At 45.7% G+C, this 27461-nt stretch overlaps 1 long non-coding RNA gene across 2 annotated transcripts; it reads left to right on the top strand.

Moving 5' to 3' along the window:
* Positions 1–495: 495 nt before the first annotated feature.
* On the top strand, positions 496–13338 carry LOC126076038 (uncharacterized). 2 transcript variants are annotated; one of them, XR_007517398.1, is made up of 6 exons: positions 496–630; positions 1608–2025; positions 2490–2574; positions 4211–4317; positions 11014–11181; positions 12749–13338. It is a non-coding gene; the product is annotated as an uncharacterized LOC126076038 (long non-coding RNA). The 2 variants fall into 2 exon arrangements; XR_007517399.1 differs by lacking the exons at positions 4211–4317; positions 11014–11181; positions 12749–13338 and adding an exon at positions 3184–3527.
* Positions 13339–27461: the final 14123 nt, after the last annotated feature.

The following is a 27461-nucleotide window of genomic DNA, read 5'->3' as shown; positions in this document are numbered from 1 at the left end:
GAACCGCAGTGACCTCATCTCGGAGATGAGGAGGTTGCGGTGGGTCAGTTTTCCCCCTAAACGCAACCATTCTGCAGCCTGGGACGCTTTTCTAAATTCTCCCCCGCAGGCCATTAAAATTATACAGGAAACTGATATGTATATTACATTCCTCCGTAGGAGCCCTAAAGCAATATGTACTTCCCACTGCTTTTTTTTTTTAATTCCTGAAATAAATTATTATCGAAATAAAATACAAACTTGACCACTTTGATTTAGGGGGTATTCACCCCAGTGTCACTGTTTAAAGACAGCATAGATCTGATCTGGGTTCAAATTCTGGCTTTACTGCTTCCTAAGCTGTATGACCTTAGGGAAGTCTCTTATCCTCTCTGAGAACTCAGTGAAAAGGTGTCTGCAAAATGAATCTCCCAACACCGGCTCCCTGCCCACCTCTCCTGCTGAACTGTTCTCACCATTTATCTCCGGTATATATTTCATTTCCTCATTGTGTTTTTTGTCTCTCTTCCTCACCAGAAGGAAGCTCCAAACTCCATGCTGTTGTTGCTGTCAGTTGGCTCTGACTCATGGCAACCTCACATATAACGGAACAAAACGTTACCCAGTTCTGCACTGTCTTCATGGTCACTGGTATGTCTGAGTCCATTGTTGCAGCTATCGTGTTAATCCACTTCATTACGGTTTCCTCCAAGAGGGCAAGAAATTTCATCTCTTTGGTTCATCGATGTATCCCCAGGCCTAAAAGAGTATCTGGCACATAGTAGGTGCTCACTACCTATTGAATAAATGATAGAGTGGAAATCATTATTCATACCTTTTTTTAGTGGAGGGCTGCAGGAATGTGTCCAGCGTCTCCCAGTGAGCAAGGCCGACCACAAGGCTGCCTCAGTAAGTCCTGGGGAGCAGGCCTTGGCAAGGGAGACTCCGGAGCTGTGGCTGTGCAGGTGGGGCCTGGCCCAGCCTGGGGGTCAGGGGAGGCCATATGGAAGGAGGAACCTGAGGATAAACCAAAAACGTTTTTGGTTTATCCTCAGGTTCCTCCTTCCATATGGCTCCTTCGAAAGTGAAATGAAGGAGGAACTCAGGAAACAGGAAGTGCAGGAATTTGGCTCTTGGCAGGTGTTCCTACCCTTTCCCCACCATTTGCAAATGTGTTGTTGCTCTGAGAGACTTGAGCATGCACAACCCCTGAGAGGCTACAAGTAAAGATGAGCTGTCTTTGATGCAGCTACAATCATTTAACCGATGTTGACCTCTAAAGGATTAACACCTCAGACCCTTCCCAAGGAAACCCTACCACCTCTGCAAATGCTCCTGAGGATGGGGTGGGGGAGGAGGAAAGAGGAGATGGGAAGGTGGGCATCCTTGAGAACTTGGAGAGCTCGTGGGGGGTGTCCAATCCTTTCATGGGGGGCACTGTAGAAGGTTCCGGGAACAAGCTGAGATGTGACCCTACTCCAGCCCCTGCGGCTGCAGCAAGACCCTGCCTCACAGCTCCCTTCCAGGCAGATACCTGGGGAAGGGGCACTGAGGACCACAGCTGCCAATTGTCCCCTTCAATCCTCACACAGCTCTCAGAGTTGAGTATTATTCTCCGTGTTTCGCAGAAGAGAAATCTGAGGCCCTTGAATGAAGATGTGGTTGGCCAAGGTTCTCACACAGCCTCCATCACAAGGACCCACGAAAGCATGAAAGCAAACAAAACACATGGAGATCATTGGAAAGAAACCCAGACAAGATAGTTTCCCAAATACACTGGTTCGAGAACAGTAGAAGGAGGCCATGCAGGGCATGGCCTGGGCAGGCCTCTTGAGGAGTTGACATTTAAACTGATCCCTGAAAAGGAGCCAGCTGCAGGAAGGGTTTTCAGGCAGAGGGTACTGCAAGCACAAATGTCCGGAGATCATACAGCTAAGAACGGAGGCAGAATTTGAACTCAAATTTGAATCTCTGCACCTAGCCATGATTCTAGGTGCCACTGCTGAGGAGAGAGCAGACGTCAGAAGATGCTAGATCGCATAGAAGGTATGTGTTCAACCTCTTATGTGTGTGTGCAGGCGCCCGGAGAGGAGTTCAGGTTTTCTGAATCGGAACTAGGCCATGCAGTGTAAGGAAGATTATTGCCCTGATTTATGAATTTACATATTTGAAATAGCTCACTAAGTATTAAAATTCATTGGCATTTCCTTGTATATTTAATAAATTCTCTGTATTGCAAAGAATGACCTTTTAGATGGAAGGAAACAAATTCAGGAGAGAAGATGATCTAATTGGTTGTTTGTGCTGAAGCCTGGCCTAGAAAGTCTGGATTCCCTGAAATAATGGGACAGCAAGAATAGGGTTTGTTCCAGGGGAGAACGGGCTGATTCTTGTGTGTGAAGAGAGGATGGTGGCCACCGGTGAAATGGATGTGTTCACTGGGCTTTTCCATGTCCATGTCTCCCTTGTGACAGTTTGTTTCTCTGCCTTTGTTTTGATTCATGATAAAGATAATTTGGCATCATTTACTGATTCACCTGCGATGCGCCAGGACCTTGGCATGTGTATCTCCAAGCCTCATACCACTTCTCTGAGGTAGGTATTTGTTGTCGTTGTTAGTTGCTGTCAAGTCTGCTCTGACTCACGGCAACCACATGTACAAGTGAAGGAAACACTGCCCAGTCCTGCTCCATCTTGGCGATTATTGGTATAGTCAAGGTCATTGCTGCAGCCACTGTGTATTTTGAGAGCCTTCCAACCTACGGGGCTCATTTTCCAGCACTCTGTTAGACAGTGGTGAAGAACTCTGCTGCTAGGCGAAAGGTCGGCAGTTGGGATCCACCAGCTGCTCCTTGGAAATCCTGTGGGGCAGTTCTACTCTGTCCCATGGGGTCGCTATGAGTCAGAATTGACTTGATGGCAATGGGTTTGTTTTTTTATTGGACAGGGTTGCTATGAGTCGGAATCGACTCGACGGCACTGAGTTTGGTTTTGTTTTTTTTTATTCTGTTGTGACCCATAGGGTTTTCATTGACTGATTTCATGAAGTAGATCGCTAGGCCTTTCTTTTCATTTTACGGGGGAGGAAACTGAGGCCCAGAGCAGTTAACAAAGACAATCTTGACGGAGGCCACAAGCAAGTGGGAGCGAGTTCTGTTTGATTTGCAAGGTTGCGCTTGGCATACTCTGCCGTTTTCTCTGCAGATGACGCTTGTGTCGGACTTCCCTGGGGAGCTAGTTAAGAATGCAGGCTCCTGGGCATGATCAGATATGCCTGGACTGTCTGGGGCTGTGGCCCGGGAACACGCCAACCAAGTCGTTCTGCTCCCTGGGCCCACTGCACCGGCCTGCTCTGGTTCCCCAAGGATTTTAGGTCCCAGGTGAGCATGCTCAGGGTGACACAGGCTCACCCAAAGATCTGACTTCATGGTGTGGTTGCCCTCCACAGCACAGTGGGAACCTGGTGCTGGCCTCCCTCTGCCGCAGCTCTTTGTAACATCAGCCTTTCCTGGCTCTGGATGCTCAGGTGTGCTAGGCGGGGTCAGACTTGCAGGTGACTGAATTGTGTGCGGGGTGGAAGAAGGGGCTGGAGAGTAGCTTAGCCCATCCCTGCCACCCCCACCCCCACCCCCACCTTTCCATCAGGTGGGAAGATCAGGTTTACAGGGATGAGGGGATGTAGCCACAGAGGAAGGAGCCCTGACGGTGCAATGGTTGAGCACTCGGCTGCTAACCAAAAGGTAGGCAGTTTGAATCCACTGGCAGCTCCACGGGAGAAAACACCTGGCAATCTGCCCTCGTAAAGATTATAGCCTCAGAAACCCCACGGGGCAGTTCTACTCTGTCACATGGGGTTACTGTGAGTAGGAATCCACTCAACAGAATACAACAAGCCACTGAGGCCACACGAAATACCCTCTCCCACAAGACTAATTGAAACTAGAGTCCCGGATTCCACCAATAGGAGGGTGACATGCAAATATTGCCTCTCATTAATGGCTGATGGACAGATACTTAACCATTCATGCTTTGTGCTCTGGGACTTGGGGTTTACTGAGTAACTCTGAGGAAAAGTTTGTGCTTGAGAGGAATCATTAGATCCCCACTTCATGCCAACCTCTGTACTAGGAGCTAGGGGATACAGGAGTAAATAAGACAAGGCATCACCCTCGTGGAACTGACTGATGTTCTAGTAAACTAATAAACACATAAATGGACAATATAATTTCAGATCGTGAAGGTGCCATGAAAACAGTCAACCAGGGAGCTGTGAGGCTCTGGGGCTGTTCCAAGTCCTGTGCAGGTTTGTTCCAAGTGCTGCAGAGGAGAGAGAGACCGGTAATTCTACGAGTGGTGTGAGGGGTGGGAGAGGAGGTGGGCTTTGAGCAGGGAACTGAGAAACAAAGAGGAATTTCCTCTCCAAGGCTAAGAAGACAGTGTGCGTGAAGGTAAGTATGATCTTTAGGAACCCGGGAAGTATGACATGACTGGAGAGAAAGGTTTAGGGGGCAGGAGAGAGAGCAGAGCTGTGTAACCTTGGGCAAGTCACTTCACCTCTCTGAGCCTCTATTGCTGAGAACTAGGCACTCAATAAATGCCAAATAAAGGTCTACACGGTGACCGTTGTGGCTAGTTACCATGGAGCTGGCCCCGACTCCTGGTGACCCCCATACACAGCAGAAGGGAACTCTGCACCATCGCCATGATTGGTTGCGATGGGTCTGTTGTAATCCATAGGGTTTTCATTGGCTGATTTTTGGAAGTAGATTGGCAGGACTTTCTTCCTAGTCCTTCTTTTTTGGAACTTCTGCCGAAACCTGTTCAGCAGGTAACGATGCACAAGCCTCCACTGGTGCATTGGCAGGGAACAAGGGCCTACTGACTGGGAGGCCAGAATTCTACCCCTGAATCATCACTGCCCTCCAACATACCTCTCCACCTGCAAAAAAAACCACTGCCACCAAGTTGATTCTGACTCATTGTAGAACTGCCACATAGGGTTTCCAAGGACTGGCTGCCTGGTGGATTTGAACTGCTGACCTTTTGGTTAGCAGGTGAGCTCTTAACCACTGTGCTACCAGGGCGACATTAAATTGGGAGAGGCCTTCAATTCCATTTACTGGGGCTTTGATCCAACAGTTTTCCTTTCACTTCTGGCCTCTTCCCCCAGGCATATCTGTCTTCACCTTTCCCCTGGGCTCTCTGAACAATGGCACTTTGTCTCCCTGCCTCCCTGAAAGACATGGTCTCCAAGGACAGCAAGAAAAACTTGGATAAGCTACAAAAAAGGACTTCCTCCTCTTTTTGTCAGTCACGGCTGCTGGGGGAAAGGTGAACAGGGCACTTTTCCCACAGAATTAAAGAGTTCTGGAGCTGGAAAAAGTCTTTAAGATCATCTAGTCCAAGCTTTTCAACCTTTTTTTGACAGATAGTCAATGTAAGAAATGCATTTTACTACAAGATCCAGTAACTCAAGTTGTGGACTCTGCAGTTTGTAAAAATATTTGGGAACTCTTAAAAAAAAAGAGCATATAAGATTACTTGTGCAAAATAAGGCACAAAACTGGGCATTTATTTTGAATGAAAAAATAAATCCCCATGAATTACACATATTAAAAAGCTGACAAATAAACATCACAAATTCAGAAAAATAAACCAGAAGAGAAACTACGTAACTGGGAGCTCCTAAAAATCAAACACCTATGCTCATTCAAAAACTTCACCAAAAGAGTAAAAAGACTACCTACAGACTGGGAAAAGTTTTTAGCTATGATATTTCCTATCAGTGTCTGATCTCTAAAATCTACACGATACTGCAAAAACAAAAAAACAAATAACCTAATTAAAAAATGGGCAAAGGATATGAACAGGCACTTCACCAAAGAAGACATTCAGGTAGCTGATACATGAGAAAATGCTCACGATCATTAGTCATTAGAGGAATGCAAATCAAAACTGCAATGAGATACCATTTCACTCCAGCAAGGCTGGCATTAATCCCAAAAGCACAAAATAATAAATGTTTGAGAGGTTGTAGAGAGACTGGAACACTTATACACTGCTGATGGGAATGTAAAATGGTACAGCCACTTTGGAAATCGATTTGGTGGTTCCTTAAAAAGCTAGAAATAGAAATACCATACGATCCAGCAATCCCAATCCTTGGAATATATCCTAGAGAAATAAGGGCCTTTACATGAACAGATATATGCACACCCATGTTCACTGAAGCACTGTTTACAATGGCAAAAAGATGGAAGCAACCAAGGTGTCCATCAACAGATGAATGGATAAATAAATTATGGTGTATTCATGCAATGGGATACATCTTGTTCTTGTTAGGTGCCGTTGAGTTGGTTCTGACTCGTAGTGACCCTATGCACAACAGAACGAAACACTGCCCGGTCCCGCACCATCCTTACAATCGTTGTTATGCTTGAGTTCATTGTTGCAGCCACTGTGTCAATCCACCTTGTGGAGGGTCTCCCACTTTTCCGCTGACCCTGTACTCTGCCAAACATGATGTCCTTCTCCAGGGACGGATCCCTCCTGACAACATGTCCAAAGTATGTAACACTCAGTCTTGCCGTCCTTGCCTCTAAGGAGCATTCTGGCTGCACTTCCTCTAAGACAGATTTGTTCGTTCTTTTGGCAGTCCATGGTATATTCAATATTCTTCACTAACACCACAATTCAAAAGCGTCAACTCTTCTTTGGTCTTCCTTATTCGTTGTCCAGCTTTCACATGCATATGATGCGATTGAAAATACCATGGCTTGGGTCAGGCGCACCTTAGTTTTCAGGGTGACATCTTTGCTCTTCAACACTTTGAAGAGGTCCTTTGCAGCAGATTTACCCAATGCAATGCGTCTTTTGATTTCTTGACTGCTGCTTCCATGGGTGTTGATTGTGGATCCAAGTAAAATGAAATCCTCGACAACTTCAATCTTTTCTCCGTTTATCATGATGTTGCTCACTGGTCCAGTTGTGAGGATTTTTGTTTTCTTTATGTTGAGGTATGATCCATACTAAAGGCTGTGGTCTTTGATGCTTCAAGTCCTCTTCACTTTCAGTAAGCAAGGTTGTGTCATCTGCATAACGCAGGTTGTGAATAAGTCTTCCTCCAATCCTGATGCCCCGTTCTTCTTCATATAGTCTAGCTTCTCAGATTATTTGCTCAGCATACAGATTAAATAGGTATGGTGAAAGAATACAACCCTGACACACGTCTTTCCTGACTTTAAACCAATCAGTATCCCCTTGTTCTATCCGAACAACTGCCTCTTGATCTATGTCAAGGTTCCTCATGAGCACAATTAAGTGTTCTGGAATTCCCATTCTTAGCAATGTTATCCATAGTTTGTTATGATCCACACAGTCGAATGCCTTTGCGTAGTCAATAAAACACAGGTAAACATCCTTCTGGTATTCTCTGCTTTCAGCCAGGATCCATCTGACATCAGCAATGATATCCCTAGTTCCATGTCCTCTTCTGAAACCGGACTGAATTTCTGGCAGTTCCCTGTTGATACACTGCCGCAGCCGTTTTTGAATGATCTTCAGCAAAATTTTGCTTGGGTGTTATATTAATCATATTGTTCTATAACTTCCACATTTGGTTGGATCACCTTTCTTGGGAATAGGCATAAACATGGATCTCTTCCAGTCAGTTGGCCAGGAAGCTGTCTTCCATATTTCTTGGCATAGATGAGTGAGCACCTCCAGCGCAGCATCTGTTTATTGAAACATCTCAATTGATATTCCGTCAACTCCTGGAGCCTTGTTTTTCTCCAATGCCTTCAGAGCAGCTTGGACTTCTTCCTTCAGTATCATCGGTTCCAGATCATATGCCACCTCTTGAAATGGTTGAACATGGACTAATTCTTTTTGGTGTAATGACTCTGTGTATTTCTTCCATCTTCTTTTGATGCTTCCTGCGTCGTTTAATATTTTCCCCATGGAATCCTTCACTATTGCAACTCGAGGCTTGATTTTTTGTTTCAGTTCTTTCAGCTTGAGAAACCCCAAGCGTGTTCTTCCCTTTTGGTTTTCCATCTCCAGCTCTTTGCACATGTCATTATAATACTTTGCTTTGTCTTCTCGAGAGGCCCTTTGAAATCTTCTGTCCAGTTCTTTTACTTCATCAGTTCTTCCTTTTGCTTCAGCTGCTCGACGCTCAAGAGCAAGTTTCAGAGTCTCCTCTGACATCCATCTTGGTCTTTTCTTTCTTTCCTGTCTTTTCAGTGACCTCTTGCTTTCTTCATAGATGATGTCATTCCACAACTCGTCTGGTCTGCGGTCACTAGTGTTCAATGCATCAAATCTATTCTTGAGATGGTTTCTAAATTCAGGTGGGATATACCCAAGGTCATATTTTGGCTCTCGTGGACTTCCTCTGATTTTCTTCAGTTTCAGCTTGAACTTGCATATGAGCAATTGATGGTCTATTCCACAGTCTGCCCCTGGCCTTGTTCTGACTGATGATATTGAGCTTTTCCATTGTCTCTTTCCACAGACATAGTCAATTTGATTTCTGTGTGTTCCATCTGGCGAGGTCCATGTGTATAGTCGCCGTTTATGTTGGCGAAAGAAGATATTTGGAAGATGAGCTCCCCGGGTTGGAAGGCACTCAAAAGATGATGAGGAAAGAGCCGCTTCCTCAAAGTAGAGTCGACCTTAATGACATGGATGGAGTAAGGTTTCGGGACCTTCATTTGCTGATGTGGCACGACTCAAAATGAGAAGAAACAGCTGCAAACATCCATTAATAATCAGAACCTGGAATGTACGAAGTATGAATCTAGGAAAATTGGAAATCATCGAAAATGAAATGGAACTCATAAACATCGATATCCTAGGCATTAGTCAGCTGAAATGGACTGGTATTGGCCATTTTGAATCTGACAATCGTATAGTCTACTATGCTGGGAATGACAACTCGAAGAGGAATGGTGTTGCATTCATCGTCAAAAAGAGCATTTCAAGATCTATCCTGAAGTACAACGCTGTCAGTGATAGGATAATATCCATACGCCTACAAGGAAGACCAGTTAATACAACTATTATTCAAATTTACACACCAACCACTGGGGCCAAAGATGAAGAAATAGAAGATTTTTATCAGGTGCTGCAGTCTGAAATTGATCGAACATGCAGTTAAGATGCATTGATAATTACTGGAGATTGGAATGTGAAAGTTGGAAACAAAGAAGGATCAGTAGTTGGAAAATATGGCCTTGATGATACAAACAATGCCAGAGATCGAATAATAGAATTTTGCAAGAAAATGGAATACTACTCATTGTTAAAGAACAATGATGAATCTGTGAGACATTTCATAACATGGAGGAATCTGGAAAGCATTATGCTGAGTGAAATTAGTCAGTTGCAAAAGGACAAATATTGTATAAGACCACTATTATAAGATCTTAAGTAATAGTTTAAACACAGAAGAAAGTATTCTTTGATGGTTACAAGGGTGGGGAGGGAGGGAGGGAGAGGAGTATTTACTAATTAGATAGTAGATAAGTGCTATTTTAGGTGAAGGGAAAGGCAACACACAATTCAGGAGAGGTCAACACAACTGAACTAAACCAAAAGCAAAGAGGTTTCCTGAATAAATTGAATGCTTTGAAGGCCAGAGTACCAGGGGCAGGGGTCTGGGGACCATGATTTCAGGGGACATCTCAGTCAATTGGCATAATAAAATCTATTAAGAAAACATTCTGCATCCCACTTTGGTGAGTGGTGTCTGGGGTCTTAAACACTAGCAAGCAGCCATCTAAGATGCATCAATTGGTCTCAACCCACCTGGAGCAAAGGAGAATGAAGAACACCAAAAACACAAGGTAATCATGAGCCCAAGAGAAAGGGCCACAAAAATCAGAGACTGCATTGGCCTGAGACCAGAAGAACTGCATGGTGCCCGGCTACACCCGATGACCACCCTGACAGGGAACACAACAGAGAATCCCTGAGGAAGCAAGAGAGCAGTGAGATGCAGACCTCAAATTCTTGGAAAAAGACAAGACTTAATGGTCTGACTGAGACTAGAAGGACCCCAGAGGTCATGATCCCCAGACCTTCTGTTAGCCCAAGACAGGAACCATTCCCAAAGCCAACTCTTCAGACAGGGATTGGACTGGACTCTAAAAAAAGGATACTGGTGAGGAGTGAGCTTCTTAGCTCATGTAAACACGTGAGACTATGTGGGCAGCTCCTGTCTGAAGGGGAGATGAGAAGGCAGAAGCTGGCTGAATGGACACGGGGAGTATGGGGTGGAGAGAAGGAGTATGCTGTCTCATTAGGGGGAGAGCAGCTAGAAGTGCATAGCAAGGTGTATATAAATTTTTGTGTGGGAGACTGACTTGATTTGTAAACTTTCACTTAAAGCACAATAAAAAAAAAGGAACACAGCTCTGCAGACACCCTGATTTTAACCCAGTGTGCTGTTTTAAGCACGCACCCCCAAAAAAAGAATCCAGCGTCACCACTTACAACTTGTGTGACCCTGGTGGTTACTTACCTCTTAGTTTCTTTTTCTATGAATAATAAAAATAATAGTATCTACTTAAAGAAAAAAACAGAAAAATAAGGTACTGACCCCCAAAACCAAACCCGTTGTCATTGAGTTGATTCCGACTCATAGCGACCCCATAGGACAGAGTAGAACTGCCCCACGGGGTTTCCAAGGAGCAGCTGGTGGATTCAAATTGCCAACCTTTTGGTTAGTAGCCGTAGCTCTTAATCACTGCGCCACCAGGGTTCCAAGGTACTGACATGCCATTATAATGTCTTTTTTTTTAATAATAATTTTTAACTGTATGTTCTTCATCAGGCAGTAATTTTATTATATTTTCTATAAAGAGGAAAGAAAAGTCAGCCTTTTAGCATGGTTGATCAAGAAAATTTTTATTGATAGTTTAGAAAAGTTTCTCTCAACCTCACAGTCTGTAATTTGTATTGCCAGGTAAATCTTAAATTTTTAAGATCGTCAGATTTGGGGAAAGCTAATTTTGCATATTGTTTCCTCAGTGTCATCGTCGTTAGGTTCCATCGAGTCAGCTCCAACTCATAGTGACCCCACGTGTAACAGAAGAAAGTGACTCACTGCCAGATTCTGTCAGAACGAAATGTGACACAATAAGAGACAACCCCATGTGTCGAGATGTACATAAAACATCTGATGTCACGCACACAGAGGTACCTGCCGTTTCCAGTACTGCTACCAGTTTGTGCCCTCCTGTACAGAAGTTCAGACAATTCTGTTTCAGGTGATTTGGAAAAAAAATAGTAGGTGGTGCATTTATAATGATGCATGCTGGGTTATTCACTGTGTTCTTAGTAGGTGTGGAGTTCTGCTGAGACACAGTGTCAATGGGAACTGAGTCCTCCACTTAGGGTTTTACACATCTGACGATTGGAAGAAATGTCCATAGACTAGCTTATGGTTGCATACGATGGAGACTTTGTTTCTCCTGCATTCCTCACATTCTTCTGGTTTCCAGTGCCTTGGCCTTATAAAAAGTCCTGGGGGTGGGGGGGGGGGCGGGTGGGTGCAAACAGTTTGTGCTCCACAATTAACCTAAAAGGAGCCCTGGTAGGCCAGTGGTTAAGTGCTCAGCGGCTAATAGAAAGTTCGGTGATTCGAACCCACCAGCTGCTCCATGAGAGAAAGATGTGGCAATCTGGTTCCATGGAGATTTACAGCCTTGGAAGCCCTGCGGGGTAGTTCTACTCTGTCCTATAGGGTCACTGTGAGTCAGAATCGACTCAATGGCAGCAGATTTTTTACTAACCTAAAGGTTGGTTTGAACCCACCCGGTGGCACCACAGAAGAAAGGCCTGGCGATGTGTTTCCATAAAGATTACAGCCAAGAAAACCCTATGAAGCAGTTTTACTTTGTAACACATGGTGTCGCCATGAGTCGGAATGGACAGGTTAGGCACATGTTGTGGTCATATAGTAATAATATGTCCTCTGTTCCTATACCTTCATTCAGGACACCAGGTGAGTCAACAGAGTTGGTTATAGGAATAGGTCTGGAGGCCCTTCCTACACTAGGGTGGCTGGCAACAACTTACCTATCCACAGAAGTGACTGCGAATCTTATAACCCACTAATGTTAAACCAAATGTATGTCCAACTCAACTTCCCATTGGTTGGGTCTCAGAAATGCTTGTTAACACTCTAGTATCGTAAGGGGAAGTGTGACAGAGAACATGGCAGTGGAAAGAGTCAGCTGCCCTAAATAGTTGTGATGTAAATCTCTTACTTTTGCTAATTGTTTAACATATGACCATATGAACACTTTCCTGAGGCCTTTCCCAGAGCAAGGGAGGAACCCTGGAGCTTAAGTTCCATTACCAAAAAAAACCAAACCCGTTGCGGTGGATTCCAACTCCTAGTGACCTTGTAGGACAGAGCAGAACTGCTGCATAGGGTTTCCAAGGAGCGCCTGGTGGATTTGAACTGTTGACCTTTTATGGTGAAGGTTCCATAGTGTAGTGGTTATCATGGCAGCTTTACACGTAGAAGGTCCTGGGTTCGTGCCCCAGTGGAACCATCACACGTATATTGTTTTATCCATCCCTGGTGGCGCAGTGGTTAAGAGCAGTTAAGTTCCATTATCTTCATGGTAAACCCATCTCTGATTGGACTTGTATTGTTTATGTGCTTATATAAACATAAATCTAGCCTCAGGTGACAATACTTTCCTTGACTACACACCCCACAGACTGGTATTTTCTATTTTGTTCTGTTTTGCAGCCTGCACTTTGAAGACACTGGTTCAAGTCTTAGTTTGACCGAGAGTGGAGCAATGACTTGTCCAGGATCACATAACCAGAGCATCCCCAGAAGTATGTCCCTTGTCTCCCAGCCTATGATTCCCTCCTCTGCTCCCTGTGATGGTCAATGTTATGCGTCAACTTGATTAGGTTATGATTCTCAGTGGTTAGATAAACATTGGACTGATTCCTCTTTCATAAATAATACAATGTAGTCACTTCTGTGATATCATCTGATATGATCAGCCAATCAGTTGTAAGGGGGGTCTCCTCAGGGGTGTGGCCTGCATCCAGTATATATGGAAGTTCTGGCAAAGCTCTCTGGCTTTTGCTCTGGCCCTTGCATCTGACTTGTCATCGTCTGACCTCCGATGTGGGACTTGAGCCAGCAGTCTGTTTGTCTGACCTGCTGATCTTGGGTTAATTAGCCCCTGCAACCATGTGAGTCAGGAGAAGCCTCCAGCCTGACTCCTGACCCACAGATTTGGGACTTGCCAGTCTTCACAACTGTGTGAGCCATTTCCTTGTGATAAATCTCTCTATACATATTTGTATATATACACTTCTCTATTCCCCATTAAACATCTCTGCCCTTTGGCTGCCCTTTGCTGTGGGTCTGCTTTTCTGCTGGGATAGAAGCTGCCTGAGGGCAGGAGCCATGTCTGCGTGCTTTCCCAGTAAATGGTGATTGAATGAATGGAATGAGGAAAAGCAAACACTTCGTCCTTATCCCGTTCACATCCAACACTTTCTCCCAGTTCTCTGGACCAGATGCCACAGTTCACCTTCAGATGACAACTCAGGAATCCCACAGAACTGGTGCAAAGAATGGGGCAAGCTGGGCACCGCACAATAGCACCTGGTCAAGGGTTCAAGCAGGCTCTGAAATCCAGCCCACCTTCATCTGCCAAACTTCTCACCCTGGGGTGGGATTTTTTTTTTCTAATTCACACAAAAGCACAGTATGGGCTGCCATCAACCCTACAGGCAGGCATTTGTCCCTGCTTCCTGGGTAACCTTGAGCAAGTTATATAAAACGGATGGTTCGAATCCACCAGCTGCTCCTTGGAAACCCTATGGGGCAGTTCTACTCAGTTCTGTGGGGTCATTATGAGTTGGAATCAGTGGGTTTGGGGTTTTTGGGGGAGGGGCTATGGGTTAAAGAAAGCATGCATATAAAAGGTAAGTGCTGACTTATCTCCTGGATATCACGACCCACTCGTGGACACATCAAGGATGATGGGGCAGCTTTGCTCCTAAAAGCCAAAAATTAAATACATCCTAAATGGCCACCAGTAGGGAACTGGCTAAAAACAGCCATGAACAGGTTACAACCCAGCCTTTAGAAAGAGAAAAACCAAACCAAACCCATTGCCATCGAGTGTGATCTGACTCATAGCAACCCTATAGGACCGAGTAGAACTGCCCCCACAGGGTTTCCAAGGCTGTAAATCTTTACAGAAACAGACTGCTGTATCTTTCTCTCATGGAGCGGCTGGTGGGTTCAAACTGCCAACCTTTCAGTTAGCCTCCAAGTGATTAACCACTGCGCCACCAGGGTTCGTTAGGAAGAGAAAAGTGTGCTCTATTTACTGCTATGGAACAATCTCCAAGATGTCTGGTTAAAAGAAAAAACAGAAGGTAATGGGACAGTAAATATAGCCTGCTCTCACCGGGGTGGCTGCGAGGATTGGAGCCCTGGCCTGGGATACTTGCTTTTCACTGTAAAACCCGACTGAGCTGTGTAAAGTGTTCCTTAGTCCCCCGTTGTTGTTGTTAGCTGCTGTCAAGGTGGCCCCCGACTCACAGCGACCCCATGCAAAATGGAACAAAACGCTGCCCTGTCCTGCGCCATCCCCATGTTTGGTTACACGTGTGTCTTAATTTTTTTTTCTTTCATGTTTTTTGAGGTAGATCCTTTTCTTTCCAATTTAGATTATTGTCTTAGTGGCCAGCAGGGGGAGCCAAATGCTCTATCTCTAAAGCTTAAACCACCCCATGGGAACCATGGTGACTGCTCTCTGCCTGGCTGTGAGCTGGGACGGGGAGCTAGAGTCTGAGTCTGGCCTCGAACCTTTAAGAGAAAAGCAGTGAAAGTAATTGCCATTAAGAACGCCAAGGAACTGGATGGTGCCAGGCTACCATTACTGAACCTTTTGATCAAAGATTTGATAGAAGAGTCCTGATTAAAAAGGGGGAAATGCAGAACAGAATTTCAAATTTTCATGGACTCCAGGCTTTCTGGAACCATGGATGCTGGAAGAACCCCCCCATAACTATTGCCCTGAGATCATCTTTACACCTTAAACCAAAAATATCCCCTGAAGTTTTTTTTAAATCCAATCAATAGTTTAGCTTTATTAGGCTCTTTTTTTTTTTAATTAACTTTTATTGAGCTTCAAGTGAACGTTAACAAATCAAGTCAGTCACAGATAAGTTTACATGCATCTTGCTCCGTACTCCCACTTGCTCTCCCCCTAATGAGTCAGCCCATCCAGTCTCTCCTTTCATGACAATTTTGCCAGCTTCCCACTCTCTCTATCCTCCCATCCCCCCTCCAGACAGAGATGCCAACACAATCTCAAGTGTCCACCTGATATAATTAGCTCACTCTTCATCAGCGTCTCTCTCCCACCCACTGTCCAGTCCCTTTCATGTCTGATGAGTTGTCTTCGGGGATGGTTCCTGTCCTGTGCCAACAGAAGGTCTGGGGACCATGGCCGCCGGGATTCCTCTAGTCTCAGTCAGACCATTAAGTCTGGTCTTTTTATGAGAATTTGGGGTCTGCATCCCACTGATCTCCTGCTCCCTCAGGGGTTCTCTGTTGTGCTCCCTGTCAGGGCAGTCATCGATTGTGGCCGGGCACCAACTAGTTCTTCTGGTCTCAGGATGATGTAGGTCTCTGGTTCATGTGGCTCTTTCTGTCTCTTGGGCTCTTAGTTGTCGTGTGACCTTGGTGTTCTTCATTCTCCTTTGCTCCAGGTGAGTTGAGACCAATTGATGCATCTCAGATGGCCGCTTGTTAGCATTTAAGACCCCAGACGCCACATTTCAAAGTGGGATGCAGAATGTTTTCATAATAGAATTATTTTGCCAATTGACTTAGAAGTCCCCTTAAACCATGGTCCCCAAACCCCCGCCCTTGCTCCGCTGACCTTTGAAGCATTCATTTTATCCCGGAAACTACTTTTGGTCCAGTCCAATTGAGCTGACCTTCCATGTATTGAGTGTTGTCTTTCCCTTCACCTAAAGCAGTTCTTATCTACTAATTAAGCAATAAAAAAACCCTCTCCCTCCCTCCCTCCCTCCCCACCTTGTAACCACAAAAGTATGTGTTCTTCTCAGTTTTTTCTATTTCTCAAGATCTTATAATAGTGGTCTTATACAATATTTGTCCTTTTGCCTCTGACTAATTTCGCTCAGCATAATGCCTTCCAGGTACCTCCATGTTATGAAATGTTTCACAGATTCGTCACTATTCTTTATCGATGCGTAGTATTCCATTGTGTGAATATACCACAATTTATTTACCCATTCATCCGTTGATGGTCACCTTGGTTGCTTCCAGCTTTTTGCTATTGTAAACAGAGCTGCAATAAACATGGGTGCGCATATATCTGTTTGTGTGAAGGCTCTTGTTTCTCTAGTGTATATTCCGAGGAGTGGGATTTCTGGGTTGTATGGTAGTTCTATTTCTAACTGTTTAAGATAACGCCAGATAGATTTCCAAAGTGGTTGTACCATTTTACATTCCCACCAGCAGTGTATAAGAGTTCCAATCTCTCCGCAGCCTCTCCAACATTTATTGTTTTGTGTTTTTTGGATTAATGCCAGCCTTGTTGGAGTGAGATGGAATCTCATCGTAGTTTGAATTTGCATTTCTCTAATGGCTAATGATCGAGAGCATTTTCTCATGTATCTGTTAACTGCCTGAATATCTTCTTTAGTGAAGTGTGTGTTCATATCCTTTGCCCACTTCTTGATTGGGTTGTTTGTCTTTTTGTGGTTGAGTTTTGACAGAATCATGTAGATTTTAGAGATCAGGCGCTGGTCAGAGATGTCATAGCTGAAAATTCTTTCCCAGTCTGTAGGTGGTCTTTTTACTCTTTTGGTGAAGTCTTTAGATGAACATAGGTGTTTGATTTTTAGGAGCTCCCAGTTATCGGGTTTCTCTTCGTCATTTTTGGTAATGTTTTGTATTCTGTTTATGCCTTGTATTAGGGCTCCTAGAGTTGTCCCTATTTCTTCTTCCATGATCTTATTAGGCTTTTTTAAGAACTATCTCTATAAGGACAAATTGACAACAGCAACTCGAAAGATTAGACAGGAGCCTCAGGGGGCAGTGAGTTTATGTTCATGGGAGAGGAACAGTCCGAAAAGGAAGGTGGGAATGGTGGCCTAACTCGAAGAATGTAGTGTTGCTGAATTGTACATGTAGAAATGGTTGAACGGGTGTAGGTTTTACTGTGTATAGTCTCAAAAAAAAAAAAAACTCTAAGGAAACCGTGGTTTTTAAAACCAGACAGGTTTTAAAACTTGTCACTTGTTAGGAAATGGATGGACTCCGGGGAAGTGATGGTGAGGTCACTCGTCCTTGTTGTAAAATCAACCCCTGTGGGCTGGGCTGAGGACCAGGGTGTGAAGACAGGCAGGGCGTGTGGGGGGCTAGAGGACTCTAGAATTCTGCAGGGAAGAAAAGCAGGGGTCTTTGAGGCGGCCAGTGGAACCTCGAGTCCTTGATGGGAGTGCTAGGGGGAGGGGGATGTAGCAGAAGAATTCAAGACTTGAGGTCTTCTTGACCAACTCCTGCTGTGGCTGGGGAGACTGAGGCCCAGCAGTGGGTTTTGGGGCTGTTGTGTGGCCAGAAGAGAGAATGGCTGTCTCCTGAGGGCCAGCTCTGTGCCGGCCCCCAGCTGAGCACCTTACAACCAATCTAACGATGTAGGTGAGGGGCCTCACAAAGGCCCAGTCCATGGGGAAGGCTCCAGCGATTAGCTATTATCTAACCAAATCCAAAAACCCGTTGCTGTCCAGTGGATTCTGACTCATAGTGACCCTGCAGGACAGAGTAGACCTGTCTCAAAGGGTTTCCAAAGCTGTAGTTTTCACAGAAGCAGACTACCACATCTTTCTCCTGTGGAGTGGCTGGTGTGTTCGAACAACTGACCTGTTGGCTTGTAGCTGAGCACTTAACCATTGTGCCACTAGGGCTCCCACTATGAGCTATTATCTACAGAATAGTAATAGCTGAGCACCTATTATATGCCAGCTTCTGTATGCCACGCTCATTACATGCTTTCTCTCGTTTATCCCTATGGCAATCCCGTGAAGCAGAAATCTTTAGAATTGCCTTCCAGGTAAGGAAGGAGGCTTGGGAGGCCACCTGGCCTGCCCAGGGTCACACAGCAGCAAGAAAGAGAGTGAGGACTTGAGCTGGTGCCACTCCAAGTCTGGGCATGGAGTTACCGTTCTCTGTGGTCTCTTCCAGTACCTTTCTGGCAAGCAATGGTCTCCCCAGGCTTCTGGGAGTTTCGGAGAGTGGTGGAGTGAAGTCTACCACTGCTCTGGTTGGTGGGTCTCAGAGATTGTGAATGTGACCTGCAGAGGTGTTACAGGGCCCAGGAGCTGCCCCCACCCCAAGACCAAAACCAAAACCAGACTCATTGCCATCAAGTCGATTCTGACTCATAGTGGTCCTATAGGACAGAGTAGAACTGCCTCATAGGGTTTCCAGGGAGTGCCTGGTGGATTCAAACTGCCGATATCTTGGTTAACAGATGAACTCTTAACTACTATGTCACCAGGGTTTCCACCCACTGCAAGACAGACCTCTGAAATGGACATTTCCCTAAATGCCTGGGCTCAATGACCTCAGGGTCCCTGGAGTCCTGCAGTGTCTGATTCTGGGATGGGAGGCCCTGGAGGTAGGTAGGTGGTGATGGGCACAGCCTGGAGCTAATGGGGGATGCTGTTGGCTCAGGACTAGGACTGAGACCCAGGTGGATCTGTAGCTCATCCCCTGTCGTCCCCCTGATGGGCCCAGCACAGTGCCTGTATGGTTCAGGGTCTCCATAAATGCTAGTGGGTGGGTACGATGCCAAGCACAGTTGTATTGACAGAGGCTTGCACCCAGGCTCCTTGACTCCAGTCTGCTGGAAGCATTGCAATTTTGATATGGGGGAGGAGGTATAACCTGGCCCTTCTCCCCACTGATCAGGCCACTCTTTCTGGAACCTGGTGCTCAGCCCCTACAGGCAGTTGGAGATATAGGAGGACATTGACCTTGCTATGCTTCAACAACTGTGTGACTAAGCAAGTCACTTCATCTCTCTGAGCCTCGGTGTCTTCATCCATTTAATTGGGATAGTAACACTTTTGAGGGTTGGTGTAAAATGGTAGGAGTAGCATCAAGACCTGTCTAACTTCAGGGGGGATAATGACTGGGATCAGTGCAAAGCTGCTTCCTATGGGCCAGAGGTCAGACATACCTCCACTCTCCAATCTTTTTACCAATTCTGACACCAGCCATTCCTCCCACTGTACTCTTTCTCTTCTAGGTTCGGTAATTCATTGCAATGGCCACATAGAACTCACAGACCATATTTACAGTAAGTGACTTATTAAGAAGTACAACTTGGGATTAGGATCAACAGCGTACAACTCAGGATTGAGATCAAGATCAGAAAGCATGCAGACAACATTTCTTTTCTTCAGTGCAGGAAGCTCTCAGCTCCCCTTGGCTATGCAAGCAAGCAGGCTCTTGTCTCTGTTGTGCAGGCCTCCTCTCAGCCCCTGAAGACAGGTTCTTCTTGACTCCCTTGTGACAGGCCTCCCTTGGCCCTATTGTCTGTAACTACTGAGTCTGCCACAGGACCCCTTCCAGGCCTGTCACTACCTTCAGCATCACAGCCCTTGACTCACATTACAGTTCTTTCAGGAGATTTCTTTCCTCTTCTTTCTCTGCTTCTTCTTTCTTCTCTTTCCGTTCTGCTTCTGTTTGAAGAAACCTCTGTGGGGTTGGCCGCATATATACAAAAGTCCTTGTCAATTTCAAAGCATGGCCCTCCCACCAGGGCCACAAAATGACCAATCCCCTCTCGGTAGGCCACAGATACTTGATTTGCATAGTAGGCTACAGACACTTGATTTGCATAGTCTATAGTCACTTCGGAAACCCTGGTGGAGTAGTGGTTAAGTGCTACAGCTGCTAACCCAAGGGTCGGCAGTTCAAATCTGCCAGGCGCTCCTTGGAAACTCTACGGGGCAGTTCTACTCTGTCCTATAGGGTCACTATGAGTCGGAATCAACTCGAAAGCACTGGGTATAGTCACTTCATTTGCATAGTGTATTGCTCAATCCCTGAAAAGATGCTTACCAATCACAGGGCAGGCTGCAGCCCAGGACTAGACAAAAAGTATCAAACCATCAGGTTGTTTACAGTTTACCCAGGAAATGTCAACCAACCTGAACAAAAGTAACAAACCCTCTGGGATAGAAAACTAGGGCAAAGGCGACTCCTCAGGCTTAGGGGAAAAATCTCTCAAGCTATTTTCCAAAGAACCAAGGCAAAAGGCCACATAAGGGAACTCATTTCACCACAGCCTGTGAAGATCAAGAGAAGCAATGTGCAAAGCACCTGGCATACAGCAAATGCCACGTAAACATCCGTTGTTCACTTCTCCTTTTCCTTTCTGGTCATCATGCTTTAAGAAGGAGGATGTGGATTCTGTTGAATTTTATTAACCAATGTCACCCCAGGGTTTTGCACACAGTAGGTATTCAATCAAAGCTTATCAAATACTGTTGTTGAATCAACTGACCAATTTGAAAAGGGTAGCTAAAAAGACGAGATTTGGAATCATATTTTCTCTCAGACCTTCAAGTAAGAAGTGGGTGTTGAAATAAGGGTTGCTCCCCCTGGAGAGAAGCAGGGTTGGGGATGGGGGGCGTTCATCCATCCATCCAACCACCCATCCACCCATCCATTTGCCCATGCATTCATGCATTCACCCCACCCCCACCCCTACCCTTCTAGCCAACATTTACTAAGCACCTACTTCCCTCCTTCCTGGGAACACTCTCCATTCAGCCAGGGAGGCCAATCTGGCACCCCACAAATTACACCTGTCTGTGTCCCTAAAAGTTTCCCCTGTTCTCAGTGAGCACAGAAGGAAGACACCTCATTACCCTCTAATTTCTTATCTCCTGGCCTCCAAGGGCAAACCCTGCCTTGCAAGTTGGTTTCCCGTGAGCACCTGCTTCCTGTCTTAGCAGGAGACTGGCTGGGGGCACACACAGCTCACATCCCTTTACAGAGATCCCCCCCTCCAGCATGTGGCAACAGGGACTCCCCAGTGATGGTGGCTATCCTGAGAGAAACACAGACCATTGGAGCCCAGAGGGTCCTCATAAAGCTTCTCCCCGCATCTGGGGAGACAGCCCAGAGATGAGAGGGGACTTACTCAAGGTCACTCAGCCATCAGGGTGTCTCCTGATCATGTTCCCAAATTTGGGGTGTTAACAGCTCTCAGGGGGCCAGACCCAGACTTGAGTGGGTCCCTGCTCTATTGCCATTCCCTGGAGTCCTTGGGGCCCCTTATATTACTCACCCCTTTGCCATCTTAGGAGTCCCTGTATGGTGTAAATGATTAACATGCTCGGCTGCTAACTGAAAGGTTAGAAGTTAGAGTCCACTCAGAGGCTTCTTGGAAGAAAGGCCTGGTGACCGTTCTACTTATGAAAAACCAGCCACTGGAAATCCTTTGGAGCACAGTTCTACTCTGACACACATGGGGTTGCCATGAGTTGGAGCAACTGGAGTTCATTTTTCTTTTCGGCTGCCATCTTAGAGCAGGAAGAGAAGGCAGCCAGGATTTCCAGGCCCACAGGTGAGGGGAGAATCCCGGAGGCCCGGGCCTTTGCTTTCTGTCCCTCCCCTTCTCTCTCCAACTTGTTCTAGGCCCTCAAACTCAGGAAGGGGGTCTCCTCTCACCAATTATTCCATCCTCCTCTTCTCTCCCTCCCAATTCTGCTACCCAGGAGTAGCCAACTTCCCCTGAACCCTTGGGAAAGTGACCTCACCTCGTTGCATGGTTCCCTCATCCATAAAATGCACTATAATAAAGAGCCGTGCCTGCCTCACATGGTGGTTGGTAGGCAAACATTGGCTGAGCGCCTGCTGTGTGCAGTACTGAACTCGGGTGGGTTCATTTGTTTTTTCACAGTCCCTCTGGGAGGTGGGATTTATAATCTCCATTTACAGAGGAGGGTCCCAAGGCTCAGAAGGGCCAGGCCGTTAGCTGGGCTCCCACAGCTGGTAGTGGCCAAGTGGGCGTTAGAACCCAGTCTGTCTGCCTTAGAGCCCTTGTGGTTTCCTTTGCTCCTGGGATGGAGGGCTAAGGTCATGTGTCATTTAGGATTCCCCAGGCCTCCATCCCATTTGAGGAGGCTTGGTGGTGCAATGACTAGGCTCTTGGCTGCTAGCTGAAAGGTGGTAGGTTCTAACCCACCAGCAGCTCCGTGGGAGAAAAGACCGGGCAATCCGCTTCTGTAAAGATTATAACTTAGGAACCCTTATGGGTCAGTTCTACTCTGTTACATGCGGTCACTATGAGTGGGAATTGACTTAACACAACAACCACCACCAACCCATTTAAGGAGTGAGAAGCATTTAAACTTTTTTCTTTCCAGCCCACTGGGCTCCTTCCCTCACTGGAATAATTGAGCCCCTAGATCCCCTCCCTGCCCTTGCTGAGTGGGGAACATCCAGAGAGGGTCTGTGGCCGGGGAAATACTCTCCTCTGCCTGGTATCTTTCAAGGAGCCCTGGTGGCACAGTGGCTAAAGTGCTTAGCTACTAACAGAAAGGTCAGCAGTTTGAACCCACCAGCTGCTCTGGGGGAGAGTCTGCTTCTGTAAAGACTTACAGCCTAGGAAATACTTTGGGGCAGTTCTACTCTGTCCTATAGGGTCACTGTGAGCTGGAATGCACTCAACCACAATGGGTTTTGGGCTTGGTGTCTCTAGGGTGTGGTTTGTGTCTCTATCCCGCTTTTCTGGAGAACAGCTGGCCTGCAGCCACCTGCAACCAACCCCCTCGCCCGACATCCACCCAGCATGTCACAGCATGTCCAGAGCTCTGCAAACACAGGCCCTCCTGACCCCTTCTTCCACCCACCCTTCTTCCCAAGGTGAGAATGAAGCCCTTCTTTGTGTTTCCTGTCACTGGCCAAAAAGCCCCAAGGCCTCTCACATGGGTTTGCTTTGATTTAATCTCATCAGCCACTCCAAGAGATGGCCATGATTCTCCCCATCTCACAGATGGGGAAACCAAGGCCAGAGAAATTAACCAATTTGCCAAGTCACTCAGTGAGCATGTGGCAGAGCTAGGATTCGAACCCAGGTCTGGGCTACTCTGTCCACCATTCGGAGTTGTTGCCCAGGTATCAATTCATTCCTTTGGCAAACACTCGTAGAGTGCCACCTATATGCCAGGGCCTGTGCTGAGCTCTGGGGATACAGCAGTGAGCAAGTGAGACACCGTGTCTACCCCCTTGAGCTTATATTCTAGTGGGGAGACTATTTTTCATTGTTGCCGTTATCTGCTGTCAAGTCGGCCGCTAACTCATGGCAACCACATGAACAGTGGGACAGAATGCTGCCCAGTCCTGCTCTTTCTCCACTATCGGTTGCAGATCAAACCATTATGCTTCATAGGGTTTTCATTACCCGATTTTCAGAAGTAGATCTCCTAGCCTTTCTTCCTAGTCTGTCTTAGTCTGGAAGCGTCACTGAAACCTGTTCAGCATCTGTCTTAGGCTGGGTTCTCTAGAGGAGCGAAATCAATGAAGTGTGTATATACATATAGGTTGTTGTTGTTAAGTGCCGTTGAGTCAGTTCTGACTCACAGAGACCCTGTATACAACAAAATGAAACATTGCCCGGTCCTGTGCCATCCTCACAGTTGTTGCTATGCTTGAGCCCATTGTCGCAGCCACTGTGTCAATCCATCTCCTTGAGGGTCTTCCTCTTTTTCGCTCGCCCTCCACTTTACCAAGCATGATGTCCTTCTCCAGGGACTGGTCCCTCCTGATAACATGTCCAAAGTATGTGAGACGAAGAACTGCCATCCTTGCTTCTAAGGAGTATTCTGGCTGTACTTCTTCTAAGACAGATTTGTTTGTTCTTCTGGCAGTCCATTGTATACTCAGTATTCTTCGCCAGCACCATAATTTGAAGGCATCAGTTCTTAGTCTACCTTATTCATCGTCCAGCTTTCGCATGCATATGAGACAATTGAAAATACCACGGCTTAGATCAGGTGCACCTTAGTCCTCAAAGTGACATCTTTACTTTTTAACACTTTAAAAGAGATCTTTTGCAGCAGATTTGCCTAATGCAATATGTCACTTGATTTCTTGACTGCTGCTTCCATGGGCGTTGATTGTGGATGCAAGTAAAATGAAATCCTTGACAACTTCATTATTTTCTCCATTTATCATGATGTGACTTATTGCTCCAGTTGTGAGGATTTTTGTTTTCTTTATGTTGAGGTATAATCGACACTGAAGGTTGTGGTCTTTGATCTTCATCAGTAAGTGCTTCAAGTCCTCTGCACTTTCAGCAAGCCAGGTTGTGTCATCTGCATATCACAGGTTGTTAATGAGTCTTCCTCCAATCCCAGTGTGGCTGGAGGCTTCTCCTGACTCACATGGTTGCAGGGGTGGTTGGACTCAAAATCGGAAGGTCAAGCAGAAGGCTGCTGGTTCATGGGGTTGCAAGAACTGGTGAATCCCAAGATCTGCAGGTCAGGTGGCGGGCTGCTGGTTTACATCCCAAGAACAGAAGTCAGAGGATGATGAGTTGGACGTAGGATCCAGAGACAGCAAGCTTTCCCAGAACATCTGTATATATTGGATGCAGGCCACACCCCCCAAGTAAACTCCTTTTTTGACTGATTTGCTGTTCACATCATATCACAAAATGAGGGAAAACTACATGATCATAACTGCCAAGCTACATCATTATATAACTGGCAAACCTATGAGAATCATGGCCTAGGCAAGTAGACATACAACCTTAACCATCACAGTCCACCCCTTGTCAACTTGGCACCTGTATACATCTCCTTAAACCATACATAATCTCTAAATAAAGGCAAGTGTGAAGTCATACTTGTGCTTAACATGATTCAACTAACATTATGTCATGGACTGAATTGTGTCTCACCATGATATGTGTCTACCTGGCTAGACCATGATTCCTAGTATTGTGTGGTTGTCCTCCATTCTATGATCTGATGAATTTTCTTATGTGTAGTAAATCCTCATTTCTGCTGGTGATTAATGAGGCAAGATTACATTAGGTTAAGGAGGATTACAGTGGGATGCAACACCCTTACCCAGGTCGCAGCTCTGATCTGATGTAAGGGGAGTTTCCCTAGGGTGTGGCCTGTATCTCCTTTTATCTTAAGAAAGATAAAAGGAGAGAGAGGTGAGCAGAGAGATGGGGATCTCCTACCACCAAGAAAGAAGAGCTGGGAGCAGAGCATGTCCTTTGGACCAAAGGTCTACACTAAAAAGCTCCTAAACCAGGGGAAGATTGATGACAAGGACCTTCCCCCAGAGCCTACAGAGATAGAAGGCCTTCCCCTATAGCTGGTGCCCTGAATTTTGACTTCTAGCCTCCTAAACTATGAGAGACTAAATTTCTGTTTGTTCAAGCCATCCACTTGTGGTATTTCTGTTATAGCAGCACTAGATGACTAAGACACTACCATTACTGAAGTCACCACCCTTGCTTAAGTCACACCTTTTATCTTACAAGACAGAAAAGCCACCAGAGAGAAAGGGACCTCACTACCACCAAGAAAGAAGAGCTGGGAGTGGTGTGCTTTGGACCTGGGGTCACTGTGCTGAGAACCTCCTAGACCTAGGGGAAGACTGATACCAAGAAATGTGAAGATCTCCAAGTAACACCAGGCCCACAGATGTTGAAAGGAGGTAAGGACCTTCCTCCAGAGCTGACAGAGAAAAAAATCTTTCCCCTAGAGCTGGCACCCTGAATTTGGACTTCTAGCTTGGTAAAGTACAGGGTGAGTGGAAAAGAGGAAAACCCTTGATGAGATGGATTGGCACGGTGGCTGCAACATAACAATGGACTGAGCCCATAACAATGGGCTCAGTCATAACAACGATTGTGAATATGGTGCAGGTCCAGGCAGTGTGTCGTTCTGTGGTACATAGGGTTGCTATGAGTCGGAACCGACGTGACGGCACCTAACAAGAACTAATAACAGCCTCCTAAACTGTTAGAGAATAAATTTCTGTTTGTTAAAGCTGTCCACTTGTGGTATTTTTGTTATAGCAGCACTAGATAACTAAGACAGAATTTGGTACTGGGTGTGTGGCAGTGGTTTTCGAATTGGATGATGGGTACAGGCTGAGTTTTAAGGTGCCCTTTTTTTTTTTTTAATGAATAGTAAAAGTCTTCATTCAAAAGTGGCTGCAGCAGTACAACCACAGGGAACTGACAGAAATTCAGGCCAGATTCAGAAGAAGATGTGGAACCAGGGATCTCATTGTTGATGTCAGATGAATCCTGGCTGAAAGCAGAGAATACCAGAAAGATGTTTACCTGTATTTTATTGACTATGCAAAGGCATTTGACTGTGGATCATAACAAATTATGGATAACATTGTGAAGAATGGAAATTCCAGAACACTTATTTGTGCTCATGAGGAACCTGCACGTAGATCAAAAGGCAGTTGTTTGAACAGAAAAGGGGATACTGCGTGGTTTAAAGTCAGAAAAGGTGTGCATCAGGGTTGTATCCTTTTATCATATCTATTCAATCTGTATGCAGAGCAGATAATCTGAGAGGCTGGACTGTACGAAGAAGAATGGGGCATCAGGATTGGAGGAAGACTCATTAACAATCTGCGTTATGCAGATGACACAATCTTGCTTGCTGAAAGTGAAGAGGACTTGACGCACTTACTGATGAAGATCAAAGACCACAGCCTTCAGTATGGATTACCCTTCAACATAAAGAAAACAAAAATTCTCACAACTGGACCAATAAGCAACATCCTGATAAACGGCGGAAAGATTGAAGTTGTCAAGGATTTCATTTTACTTGGATCCACAATCAACACCCATGGAAGCAGCAGTCAAGAATCAACAGATGCATTGTGTTGAGCAAATCTGCTCTGAAAGACCTCTTTAAAGTGTTGAAAAGCAAAGATGTCACCTTAAAGACTAAGGTGCTTCTGACTCAAGCCACGGTATTTTTAAATCGCAACTTACGCATGTGAAAGCTGAACAATGAATAAAGAAGACTGAAGAAGAATTGATGCCTTTGAATTGTGGCATTGCTAAGTAATATTAATTACACCATGGACTGCCAAAAGGACAAACAAATCTGTCTTGGAAGAAGCACAACCAGAATGCTCCTTAGAAGGAGGGATGGTGAGACTGCGTCTTACGTACTTTGGACATGTTTTCAGGAGGGATCAGTCCCTGGAAAAGGACGTCATGCTTGGTAGAGTAAAGCGTCAGCAAAAGAGAGGAAGACCCTCAAAGAGATGGATTTGACACAGTGGTTGCAACAACGGGCTCAAGCATAACAATGATTGTGAGCATGGCGAAGGACCAGGCAGTGATTCGTTCGGTAGTACATAGGGTCGCTATGAG

The sequence above is a fragment of the Elephas maximus genome, chromosome 4, assembly GCF_024166365.1.
Source record: "Elephas maximus indicus isolate mEleMax1 chromosome 4, mEleMax1 primary haplotype, whole genome shotgun sequence".
In the NCBI taxonomy this organism is placed as follows: domain Eukaryota; kingdom Metazoa; phylum Chordata; class Mammalia; order Proboscidea; family Elephantidae; genus Elephas; species Elephas maximus.
This window is presented reverse-complemented; position numbering and strand designations above follow the sequence as displayed.